We start from the raw sequence: 12,416 nt of genomic DNA on the forward strand, positions 1-12,416 counted from the left end.
TTCCTCTGATTGGCCACGACGCCCACGTGACCCTACGCTAGCCCGCCCCCCTTTTCACTTTCGACTCGACTACGCTAGCCCCCCCCATTTTCATTTCCCACTTGACCCCCTTTTCACTTTCGACTTGACTTTGACTTTCGCTTTCGTCTTGTTTAATAATGTTGCGGCGCCACTCTGAGGTAAGAAACGCGGCCATCTCTGAGTCAAGAAACGATTATCACTTTTAACATCAGCCCAACGCAGACTGTAATAACATATGGAGGATCACGTGGATCACTGCTATGCAAAGCACAGGTACATTTTGGCTATGTAATTGTAACCATATGTATATTTCTCTCCCACCCAGTCACCCACCCCCTCCTAATGTACAGTCCCCTCCCCATCATATGTATATATAATATACTCTGTCAGGATCTATGGGTAACAGTACTGTATATTTGCATATCGTATATGTCACAAATGTAACAGTACTAAATACCTGTATGTCATGTATGTCCCTATGCCATAAATGTCATGTTTGTTCCAGACCTAGGTTGATCGATGCCATCGGCAATCCTCTAGTGAGGCCTGTGATGTTTTACACCCGTGCTCGGGAAGATGTTACCGCCAGATTATTATTACATGACTCAACTACACACCGCGTCCGTGTCATTATTAATATAATTTAGGACCTGCTCAGAGGTCATTAATCGGCATGCATGCGATGCATGTATGCGATTCGTCTCTGCGATTAACCCATCCCGTCGTCCTTCCCCCCCAAGGGCAGCCGGGAGCAGACAGGCGTCAACGTGAGCCTCGCCAGGGGACCAATCCAACTAAGTGCTCCTGTCCGTCTTCGTCAAGGACGCCACAGCGTTAGCGATCTTCTTGTTGTGCATGTTTTTCCATTGGGTTTATCTTATCGGGGGGGAAACCCTTGCGAGCACGGGGAGAACATGCAAACTCCACACAGAAAGGCCTGGGAGATACCCCACCTGGGTAACTGGCATCATGGAAACCTGGTCCCCAAGCGGGAATCGAACCCTGGACCTTCTTGCTGTGAGGCGACAGTGTTTAACCACTACACCACCACTATACAGCATACAGAAACATGGTGTCAGAAGCTGGTGTGGTATCCTGACGTAATGGTTTCACCCATAAGTTGGTTTAGCCCAGACTCTTGATAATGACGTCAGATACGTCAGTTCATGTATGCAACCCCCAAATGGAAGTAAACAAACCTTCAGCTATAATGTCATTGTGTGGACATTCAGTTCTTTCTGCTAGACACTAAGAGTGACAGGCAGAATAGAAACATTACATGGTGTCAGAATTTTAAGCTTATTTTGGAAATGTTTGGAATGGACAGTTCGGGCGTTCCAATGCCGAGAATGGACTGGGACTCGTCCAATCTACCCGATGCATGGAGGAAGTTTCGCCAGCATGTGGAGTTAATGTTTTCGGGACCTTTGTCTGCAAGAACAGAGGAGGCGAAATGCAGCTACCTACTCCTGTGGATAGGAGAGAAGGGCAGAGATGTCTTCAATACGTGGACTCTGACGGTAGACGAAAGGAAGGTACTGAATACGTACTATGCACTGCAGGTTTTGAAGCCTATGTTATACCCAAAGCTAACCCCATTTTTGCACGTTATACGTTCCACGAACGGATACAAGGCGACATTGAGAACTTTGATCAGTTTGTAACAGAGCTTAAGCTGCTAGTGAAGGACTGTAATTACGACAAAAGTGACGAAATGGTCCGAGACAGAATCATGGTTGCCACTAACTCAGCAAGAGTGAGGGAGAAGCTGCTCTGCTACGGTTGCCGGGGGTTGCGGCACTGCAGATATACCCTACTCGATATCAGCTGTAGCTTTAAGGCCACGCCTTTCCGGTGTTCCCGGAACCAGAAGAAGAAGCAAGACACCAGACCAGAGTTATTATTATTATTCTGCTTCAGGACGGAGGACAGAAGACACCAGAGTTATTATTATTATTATTATTATTATTATTATTATTATTATTATTATTATTATTATTATTATTATTATTATTATTATTATTATTATTATTATTATTATTATTATTATTCTGCTTCAGGACGGAGGACAGAAGACACCAGAGTTATTATTATTATTCTGCTTCAGGACGGAGTATACTATATATACTTATTGTTTATGTGTCTTGTAAGCCCATATGGGCTGGGCATACATCTGTAAGTAAGACACACAAATTAAAAACATCAATCAATCAAATAAGAGGCGGCAGGCAGAGGCAAGGAAGGTTATGAAAAATAAATTAAACCTGCCAAGTGCAGGTATGATTGTGGCTGACCCCTACCACCCCTCTGACTGGGCCAAAACCTCACGCCACACGTTTCTTCCCCTCTGCAGTGAGCCTCATCAACAAGGCTCGGTACCCTCACTGACACCCCCCACTGTGTTACATTAACATGCAATTTGATTGATTGTACCCACATTTTCCACAACTTGATCAGTGATTTGTTTCACGTCGGAGGTGGGATTCGAACAGGCGACTCTCTGTGTGAGGTGAGATCCCTGCCCCTCTCTGTTTGAGTGGAGGGGGATGGGGTGCAAGGAGGGGAGGAGGAGGCGGGGATCTCACCTCACACACAGAGTCGCCTGTTCGAATCTCACCTCCGACGTGAAACAAATCACTGATCAAGTTGTGGAATATGTGGGTAGAGAGCATTTAGGTAAGAAACGTCAACACAAGGAGGCCAATAACTTATCCAAGTCCCAGGTGATGCTCTGTTTGAGCTTCCAACAGGACACTCTCTCACTCGCAGTCGACTCTAGTTCAAAACGGCTAACGTTACCGCTAACACCTGTGAGAGGAGCAACACGACCGTAGCATTAAAATAAGTACCGTTCAGTTGTCGTAGTAATCAGGATAAATAGGCAACTAAGGAATTAGGACCACCCAGACCAAATTTAAACATAAAGCAAGTATCTACAAGGTACAACATATAACCGGGGATTTTCGACGACCTGGTAGTGGCTAGCAGGATTGTAACTTCCTCTACTGCAATGATGTCGCAACACGTTCTTGATATTACTGATTGGATTTATTTCAGTCCGAACCGAACCGCTTTAATCCGCACCGTGAAAACTGTGAACACATACATGAAATACAATAAATCACAGATCAAACCATAACAACATACATCCATATTATCTCTACTTACGGCCGTCAATCATTGATGCTTAGCAAGCCTTTAGCTAGCACCCGAGCTACATGGCTGGGCCTACACATTTACGACCCCAAACGTACCTTATTGGCTGCATGCAATACGAGAGGAAATTAGGGACTCTTGTGGCTGCTTGTGGCTGCTTGTGGCTGCTACCCGAAAGGAAAGTTGTGCAGCAGCCTCTCACTTATATAGCTGGCTGGGAGCGGTTCTAGAATGTTCAGCCATAACATCATCACGCATCACGAACGTTCCAGAATGTTCTAGCCTGTTCTAGCCGGTTCTACTATGACATCATACTTAAACATAACTTGAATTAAGTTATAAGAAGGGTGGACGAAGGTGGGGAAGAAGAGTAGGGTAGGTGAGGGGAAGGGGAGTAAGAGGAAGAAAGGGAGGGGAGATAGCTTGAGTGGGTCAGAGGATGAGGGCAGAGGGAAGGATTTTGTAGAAGGGTTGAATGTAGTGGTGCGGTTTGAGGGAGGGGGTGGGGTTAGGGAAATAGAGCCGAGACAGCTGTCAGGAATCATTAAGGCGCAGGTAGGAGAGGTAAGGTACGCAAGGACGTTAGGGGATGGGAACTTGTTTATAGGATGTGTAAGTGTAGTGCAGGTAGAGAAGGCTAGGGAAATGAAGAGCGTTGGAAAAGTGAAGGTCTGTGGAGTAGGGATAGTAGGGGAGAAGAGGGATGGTGGTTGCAAGGGGGTGATTAGTGGAATTCCAATTAGGGTTAGTGAAGGGCAGCTGTTAGGAGAGTTGAGGGGTGACGAACGTAATGGGAAAGTTAAGAGTGTAGAGAGGATGAAGAGAGGGGCAGAGAAGGTGGTGACAGGGACGGTAGTCATTCAGTTTGAGGGTGAGGTTAGTCCGAGAGTGGTATTTATAGGGTTTATGGCATATAGGGTTAGGGAGTTTGTGCCGAATCCGTTGAGGTGTTACAGGTGCCAGGAGTTTGGACATATAGCTAAGTTGTGTAGGAAGGGACAGAGGTGTGGTAGATGTAGTGGGGAGCATAAGTATGGGGAGTGTGAACAGGGGGTGGAGCCGAGGTGTTGTAGTTGTGGTGGGAAGCATAGTGTAGGGTATTGGGGTTGTGAGGCGATGAAGCGAGAGGTAGTGGTCCAGCAGGTGAGAAGGGAAGGTAGGATTTCATATGCGGAGGCAGCTAGGAAGGTAGGACAGGGACAGCAAGACAAGGGAGAGGGGTTTAGAGAAGGGCAGTTGGCAGTGAGGATAGTGCAGGAGGATCAGGGACAGCAAGAGAGGGCACAGGGTTTTAGGAAAGAGCAGCTGACAGTAGAGGAGGTACAGGAGGAGGAGAGGAGGGTGTGGAGGGGGAAGTTGGATTTAGTGGCCTTTGTGGCAGGGGTAGTGAATACGACAGCGACGGTTAGCAATAGGACAGAGAGGACTAGGTTGATAGTTTTAGCAGCAGTGGGACACTTGGGTATGGAGGGGTTGACAGTGGAGGATGTTATAAGGGAGTTGAAGAGGGTGGCTGATCTAGTGGAGTTAGAGAAGGGGGGTGTGAGTGAGCAGGTGGTTCGGAGCCAGGCTACGGGAGGTGATGAAGCATGTATCGTGGAGGGGGACTCAGTCAGGGGGAAGCAGCGTTAGCTGCAATTCAGGGTGGTGGACGCAGGAGGGGCAGTATGGGAGGTGAAGGGGGCCAGAAGATGGCGGTATTGTACAGTTGCGATCGTGTCAAACTAAAGGAAGTGGCGGTAATGCACCCTGTAGGTGCCAATTGCCAATAAATCAGACAAAGAAGAAGAAGAAGAAAAGGTGAACGGATCGCTGTGGAAAGGATGGATTTTGAGAGGTGCGCAGAGTGGCGGCGTCTGCGTCCGTCGGAACTGTGCAGCGAACACATGCGTGGGAGTAGTAGTCGGTGGTGGGAGGTGACCGGTGAGGTTAAAAAGGATCGGGAACAGCGAAGACCTGGCGATTGGTGGCCCCGGCCTGTGAGCGGCTCTCCAGGGTATTGGGAGGATCGTGATGGAAGTAAATGGTGTGAGAAGGGCGAGGAAGATAGCGATAGGGATAAGAATGGCCATGAGTCTTTACTGCAGAGAGAGAGAAAGAGAGAGAGAGAGAGTGAGAAAGAGAGAGAGAGAGAGAGCGGGAGAATAGTGGGGAGGAGAATGAGAAAGAGGGGTGGGAAACGGCGGGGAAGAAGAGGAAGAAACAGACGGAGAGGAACGACAGCGATGGGGGTGAGAGTAGCCAGGGCAAGGGTAAGGGGTCGGGGGGTAACGTGGAGAGTAGGGGGGAGGAGAGTGGGGGAGAAGGGTGGAAGAGGAAGAAAGTGAGGGACGATAGCTCAAGTGGGCCAGGAGGCGAGGGTGCTGGAAAAGTGATTCATATGGTGATTAGGCTTGAGGGGGAGAGGGGAGAGAGGAGAATAGGCAGGCTCACGTTGCCCAAACTCATTTACGAGGAATTAGGGGAGGTAAAGTACGCAAGAGTTTTGTGGGATGGGAACCTGGCCGTAGGGTGTGGTAGTAAGGAGCAGGCGGGGAGGGCTAGGAGGTTGAGGAGCATTGGTGGGGTGGGTATACGGGAGGTGGTGAGAGTAGGGGAGAAGAGGAGATGTAAGGGGGTGATAGCTGGGGTGCCGGTCGAGATGGACGTAGGGCAGCTGGTGGACGAGTTAAGGGAGGACAGGCGAAATGGCCCAGTTAGGAGAGTAAAAAGGATGAAGAGGGGAGCGGACAGGACAGAGACGGAGACGGTAGTGATTGAGTTTGAGGGTGGGGATGTTCCTAGGGAGGTGGTTGCAGGGCAAATGGTGTACTGTATAGGGTTAGGGAATTTGTTCAGAATCCTCTTAGGTGTTGACGTAATAATCATTAAATGTCTATCGTATCTCTTGATCGTATAGTGGAAATTACCCTTCTACTCTGCGTTGTTTGCATTTCAATGTGGTTCGGTTGTAGGAAGGAAGCACTGACGAGATGGTTTGAATAAAGCAAAGCTGTGTTTATTCCATTTCAATAAACACAAACTAGATGAATCAAATAGGCACTGAATTTGCTTTCTATATCTAAAATCATCGTCTTTGGTCTGGCTGTTGGTCCATGTCGCCTGATCGGCTGCTGCCGAGCTCAGAGCGTCTTCTCCGGTGTTTGGTTGTCCCAGCAACACGAGGGCCTCTCTTTGTTTGTGCTGGTTGCCAAGGAAACTCTGGTCTTCCGTGATCTCAGCGCTCAGAGCCGGGAGCGCTCGTTTCGTCTTTCTCTCTGGATCCCCGCTGCGATTCGCCTCTGTCTCCGTCTGTGTGTGTCTCCATTCCACTTTCCTGCAGTTTAAGAAGAGAAGGCACCTCCCTGTTCCCTGCTACGTCATGGGACCTGGCTTCATGGGTCCGGCTTCAACATGGACGGTCGCATTTTACGTAGCTCCCGTAATCAACGCAACAGCCAACGCAACAGAGCAACAACAAAGTACTTTGCGCATTTTCTACTTTCCCTCCTGTGGATTATGGATTTGTACCTGAATTCACAACTCAAGCAGCAACTCCAGACAGAAGTGGAGGGTAGCGAAAACGTAAATCAACAGTCCCATTGCGACTTCTACTTGTTAACGGGCACGGAGAGGAAACATCCACCCTTCGGTGCCTCGGCGATCCACGCAGTACTTACTGCAAATCCGGAACGAAAGAAATTACCCCCGGCAGGCAAGTGTAATAAGAGATCAATGTTTTTATTATATCTGCTCATGTCGGGTGACATACATCAGAACCCTGGTCCCGTAATGACACGGAACCAGAGACTACAGCAAGAAGCGATGGAGGTTCCCATCGCGACCAACAACATCAACAACGCAACCTGTGGCTACATCTACTGCGCGGACGGCAACACTTCCCCAATGACGCCGCAGCAGACGAGCACACGTGAGGCAGTGACGAGAGGAGGTGAACCGAGGGTCGAAACCATGACGACCATCTCGACGCGGGATGTAAACATCTCGACGCCCGATAGCCGGCTAGCTAGCAGAGCTAACAACAAAAACAACCAGGAACGAGTCCTTTGTTGTCCCAGCACGGCGCGGGACCCGACACCCCCCTCCCCCCTTCTTTGTTGTTCCAACACGGCGCGGGACCCGACGCCCCCCTCCCCCCTTCCCACCCACAACAACACAGAGGAACAGATTACAAACGGACAATACTTCGAACCTGCCAACATAAATGAAATAACCAACGCCAATGGACTGAACATTTTTCACATTAACATTAACAGCTTAAAAAACAAATTGGATGAAATCAAGCAAATATTCATAAATGGTAAGGCAAACATACTGTGCTTCTCAGAAACTAAGCTCGACGATTCTGTAAAAGATCCAGAGATAGAGATTGAGAACTACTCAATAATCAGGAATGATAGGAACAAACATGGAGGTGGTGTCTGTATGTACATACACAAGGACACCAAATTCATCAACAGAAATGACCTGAATCATAAATCAATTGAAACTGTATGGGTGGAAATCCTATTCGAAAGGGCGAAATCCCTACTGGTTGGCACAGTCTACAGGCCGCCAGATCATAGTGGCTTTTATGATACAATGGATGGGTGTTTAGCTGGAGTTGAGGATGTAGACAAAATTCTTATTGGAGACTGGAACACGGATATGCAACGAAAAGATGCACCCGTCTTCAAGGCCTTCAGTAGGTTTTGTGATCTGCATGGCCTCAGCCAGCTAATCACCCAACCCACACGTGTATGTGAATCAACTCAGACTACCATTGACCTCATTCTGACCTCCGACAAGTCCAAGATCTCAAATAAAGGGGTTATAGCATGTGGGTTAAGTGATCATTATATGATATTCTGTACCCGAAAAAAACTAAAACAAAAGGCTGGCTGCCACAAAACAGTCACATCTAGAGACCTCAAAACCTACTCTAGCGAGGCCTTCAACCTTGAACTGGAGAGTCTGGACTGGTCAGATGAACTCAATGGTACACTGGTTGACGAAACATGGCTTGGTTTCAAAACCAAATTCTCAGCAATACTAAACGACATGGCCCCCCTAAGAACCACCAGGGTAAAAAATCGCGCTGAGCCGTGGATGCACTCCGAAATACTGGCCGCTATGAAAACCAGAGACAAAAAATGCTCTGAGTTTCGTAAAAGTCAGTCAAAGCTTACTAAAAGCACGAGCAGTGAACTCCAAGCCCACGTGACTGAACTCAAACTAGAAAGAAACAGACTAAGAAACGACGTAAACTCCATGATCAAAACTGCAAAAAAGAATTTCATCAATGACAAAACTGAGGAAAACAAAAACAAACCACGTGAACTTTGGAAATTACTCAATAATCAACTAGGATGCAGTAAAAAACTTAAAACCAGATTCTCAAACATAAACATAAAAACTGACAACACGCTCATCACAGACAAGCTGGATGTAGCCAATTACTTAAACATTTTCTTCACAAACATAGCCACAACACTGGTAAACAAACTACCCTCCCACTCAGGGCTTTATGGGGTAGAACACATAGTAGCTTTCTACAAAAACCTAGGGGTCCGCAAGGACGACTTCAAGCTGGAAACGGTAACAACAGATGAGGTACTCAATAAACTGAGCGCCCTCCAACCTAACAAGGCCACTGGCCATGACAACATCCCCTCCAAATTCCTCAGAGACTCAGCAGCCGCCATCACACCAATCATCACACACATAATAAACCTCTCCATAAAACAGGGACACGTCCCCAAGGACTTCAAAATTGCGAGGGTGACCCCTCTGCACAAAAAGGGCAGCAAATTAGACCCAGGCAACTACCGCCCTGTTTCTATTCTCACCTCCATCTCGAAAGTCATGGAAAAAATAGTCTACGAACAGGTCGAAAAGTACCTAGCGGAAAAAAATCTAATCTACGAATTCCAATCTGGCTTCAGAACATCCCACTCCACTGACACATGCCTTCTCTATTTGAATGACCACATCAAACAAGAGGTGGACGCAGGCAAATACTGCGGCATGGTCATGCTGGACCTACAAAAGGCCTTTGACACGGTCAATCACTCCATTCTGATTGACAAGCTAAAAGCAATTGGTTTTGATAGTCTATCAGTGAGCTGGATGCAATCCTACCTTGAGGGGAGGGAACAGATGGTGGAGGTAAACGGTACCCTATCCCCCCCCCTCACAGTGAGCTGTGGTGTTCCACAAGGAAGCATACTAGGACCGCTACTGTTCCTAATTTATGCAAATGACATGTCGTCAGCTTGTGACTGCAACTTGTTCCTGTTTGCGGACGACTCAGCCCTGCTGGTCTCTGACAAGAACAAGTTACAGGTTGAAAAAACCCTCAGCTCGGAACTAGGCAGAATCTGCATATGGCTCGCTGATAACAAACTATCATTACACATGGGCAAAACAGAGTCCATTCTCTTCGGTTCAAATAACAAACTCAGCAAGACCGACGGCTTCTCAGTTACAGTGGGTGACAATATTGTCACAAGGAAAGATGAAATTACCTACCTGGGGTCCATCCTAGAGGCTAATCTCTCCTGTGACAAAATGGCATCCAATGTAATAAAAAAAGTCAACCAACGAACTCGATTCTTGTACCGGATCTCCTCTCTGGTAAACAAGAACACCCTGAAGACTCTGGCAGGAGCACTCATTCAGGGGTACTACGACTATGCTTGCACCTCATGGTACCAAAGCACCTCAAAGGCGCTAAAAACAAAATTACAAACATCTCAAAACAAACTGGTCAGACTACTGCTTGACCTTACTCCTAGAACCCACCTCACCCCTGCCCACTTCGACAACCTAGGATGGCTTAGAGTAGACGACAGAGTACAACATCTTGCAATGGGCCTGGTCTACAAGATACACTACACGACCAAGGTACCCATGTACATGTCAAAATACTTCCCAAAGGTCAGTGAATACCACGATCACAACACCAGAGGGAGCTCCACAAATCATGTCAAACCCAGATTCGGCTCAAATAAGGGACTAAACACGTTTCGCAATTATGCCACATCAATGTGGAACGCCCTACCCAAAGCTGTAAAGGAATGTGGATCACTACCCACTTTCAAAACCTCTCTCAAGGGACACCTACGGGAGACTGCAATTCAACACTGGCCCCTGTAAATATCCTAACCCAATCATTCCAACCCCCTCCAATGTACAGTCATTTACCTAGTATGGTTTTGTCAATAGTTCAATGTACAATTGTGTTTGTTTGTACAGTGTCTCCTCCCCCCCCCCCTCAATGTACAGTGTTACTTGGTTATACAGTATGCCCCCCGCCCCCCCCCCCCCCCAACCACCTCCAATGTAAATTACCCAGTATGGTTGTCAATATCCCAATGTACCCAACCCCCCCCACCCAACCTCCAATGTACAGTTTCTACGTCAAATGTATATACTCCCTTTTCTTGACTCCTTCTGTATCACAAACAGTACTGTATTTGCAAATCTGGTATGTCATAAATGTATAGATGTAGCAGTACTGACTATCTGTATGTCATGTATGTCATATATGTCTATATGAATTGAAAATGGGGGACCCTGATGGAAACAAGACAAACGTCTTTCTCAGGTCTGCATCCCCTTAACAATTGTATGTATTGAGCCGTACTGTATTGTACCCATTCTGCAATCTGTTAAATAAAGTTTTCATTCATTCATTCATTCATTCATTCATTCATTCAGTCTGAATTATTTATAGAGGGTAGCCATTGTTGCCCACGTTATCCTATTTCTGAGAAACCTATCCATTTAAGGTAGTACTGAGTGGTTAGGCTAAGTTCGGCCGTCCCTTGAAGGCAGTTCCTTTGATCACCATTTTTATCTATCAGCAGTTTGCTAAACTCACTATTCCTATCTGTTACTTTGTTTTATGTGGATTAAACTTTACTGATTACTTTCTGTCTAGTAACCTAAAGTAATACCATTCTTTCTCCCGATTTCTATAGCCTGGTATATCTTTTAACCTGTTTTTATGGATCTGATCAACTTAGTTAACTTGGTAGTTCTAACTTTTGTTTATCACTATTTTACTACTCATGCTTTCTCAAACAATAGTCTAATGTGATTCTATAATGTTTACAATATAACTAAGCTTTTAACGGATCAATCTGTATCTGTGAGGTTTTGCCCGCTGCTCACCTACTCTTTCCTTCCTGTTAGCCTACTGTTTAGGAATTCCCTTCTCACTCATTCTCACTAGCCCCCACCCTCTCGTTCTTTACTCTCGTTTTCTCTTCAAGCAGCCACACCTGGACTACCTGTCATTTATGTGTTTGATTGGTCTGGTGCCGAACTCACACTTTTAGTTCGATTGTCAATTACCTCTCGCACCTGTGGTGCAGTTTAATTAGTTCCCCTGTGGCCTTTAAATACCTGGCTCTTCCACTCTGTTCCTCGTGGGGTCGTGTTGTAATATGCCGTAACATTCGGTATCAGATATGCTCTTTCATCAAGACTCCCTCGGGAGGTCCTCTGTTCGGTCTATGCTGTTTTTATCTCCGGCGTAAGGATGTTGCTCCAGCCTTCGCCTGCTGTCGCCGTTGCCTGAGGGGGAGACTGGTCTGCGCTCCCTAGACTTCCACGGGAGGCATCCCAGTGATCCACTTCAGACCCCCGCGCAGCTGTCGTCCTGACGCACATCCAGACCTCCGCGCTGCAGACGCCCAGACATCTTCCAGACCTCCGAGCTTGGCACGCTCCTCCGTACCAGCGTGCACTCCCAGCCTGACGCGCATCTTCCAGACCTCCGAGCTTGGCACGCTCCTCCGTACCAGCGCGCACTCCCAGCCTGACGCGCATCTTCCAGACCTCCGAGCTTGGCATGCTCCTCCGTACCAGCGCGCACTCCCAGCCTGACGCGCATCTTCCAGACCTCCGAGCTTGGCACGCTCCTCCGTACCAGCGCGCACTCCCAGCCTGACGCGCATCTTCCAGACCTCCGAGCTTGGCACGCTCCTCTGTACCAGCGCGCACTCCCAGCCTGACGCGCATCTTCCAGACCTCCGAGCTTGGCACGCTCCTCCGCGCAGACGCACTCCAGATGCGTTCTCTCGGTTCCGGCGCGCACTCCAAGCAGTGGCGCACCACTCTGACCTCGGCTCGGACAGCCGGCTCCCCGGTGGCGACGCTCTCGCCCCGCTGCTGTTCCAGCACCTTTACGCATTACGTCTGGGTGAGTTTTTATTGACTGTCTTGATCATTTCCGTTTTCGTGTGTTTCTT

The sequence above is a fragment of the Notolepis coatsorum genome (assembly GCF_963971535.1).
Source record: "Notolepis coatsorum genome assembly, chromosome: 10".
NCBI lineage: Eukaryota > Metazoa > Chordata > Actinopteri > Aulopiformes > Paralepididae > Notolepis > Notolepis coatsorum.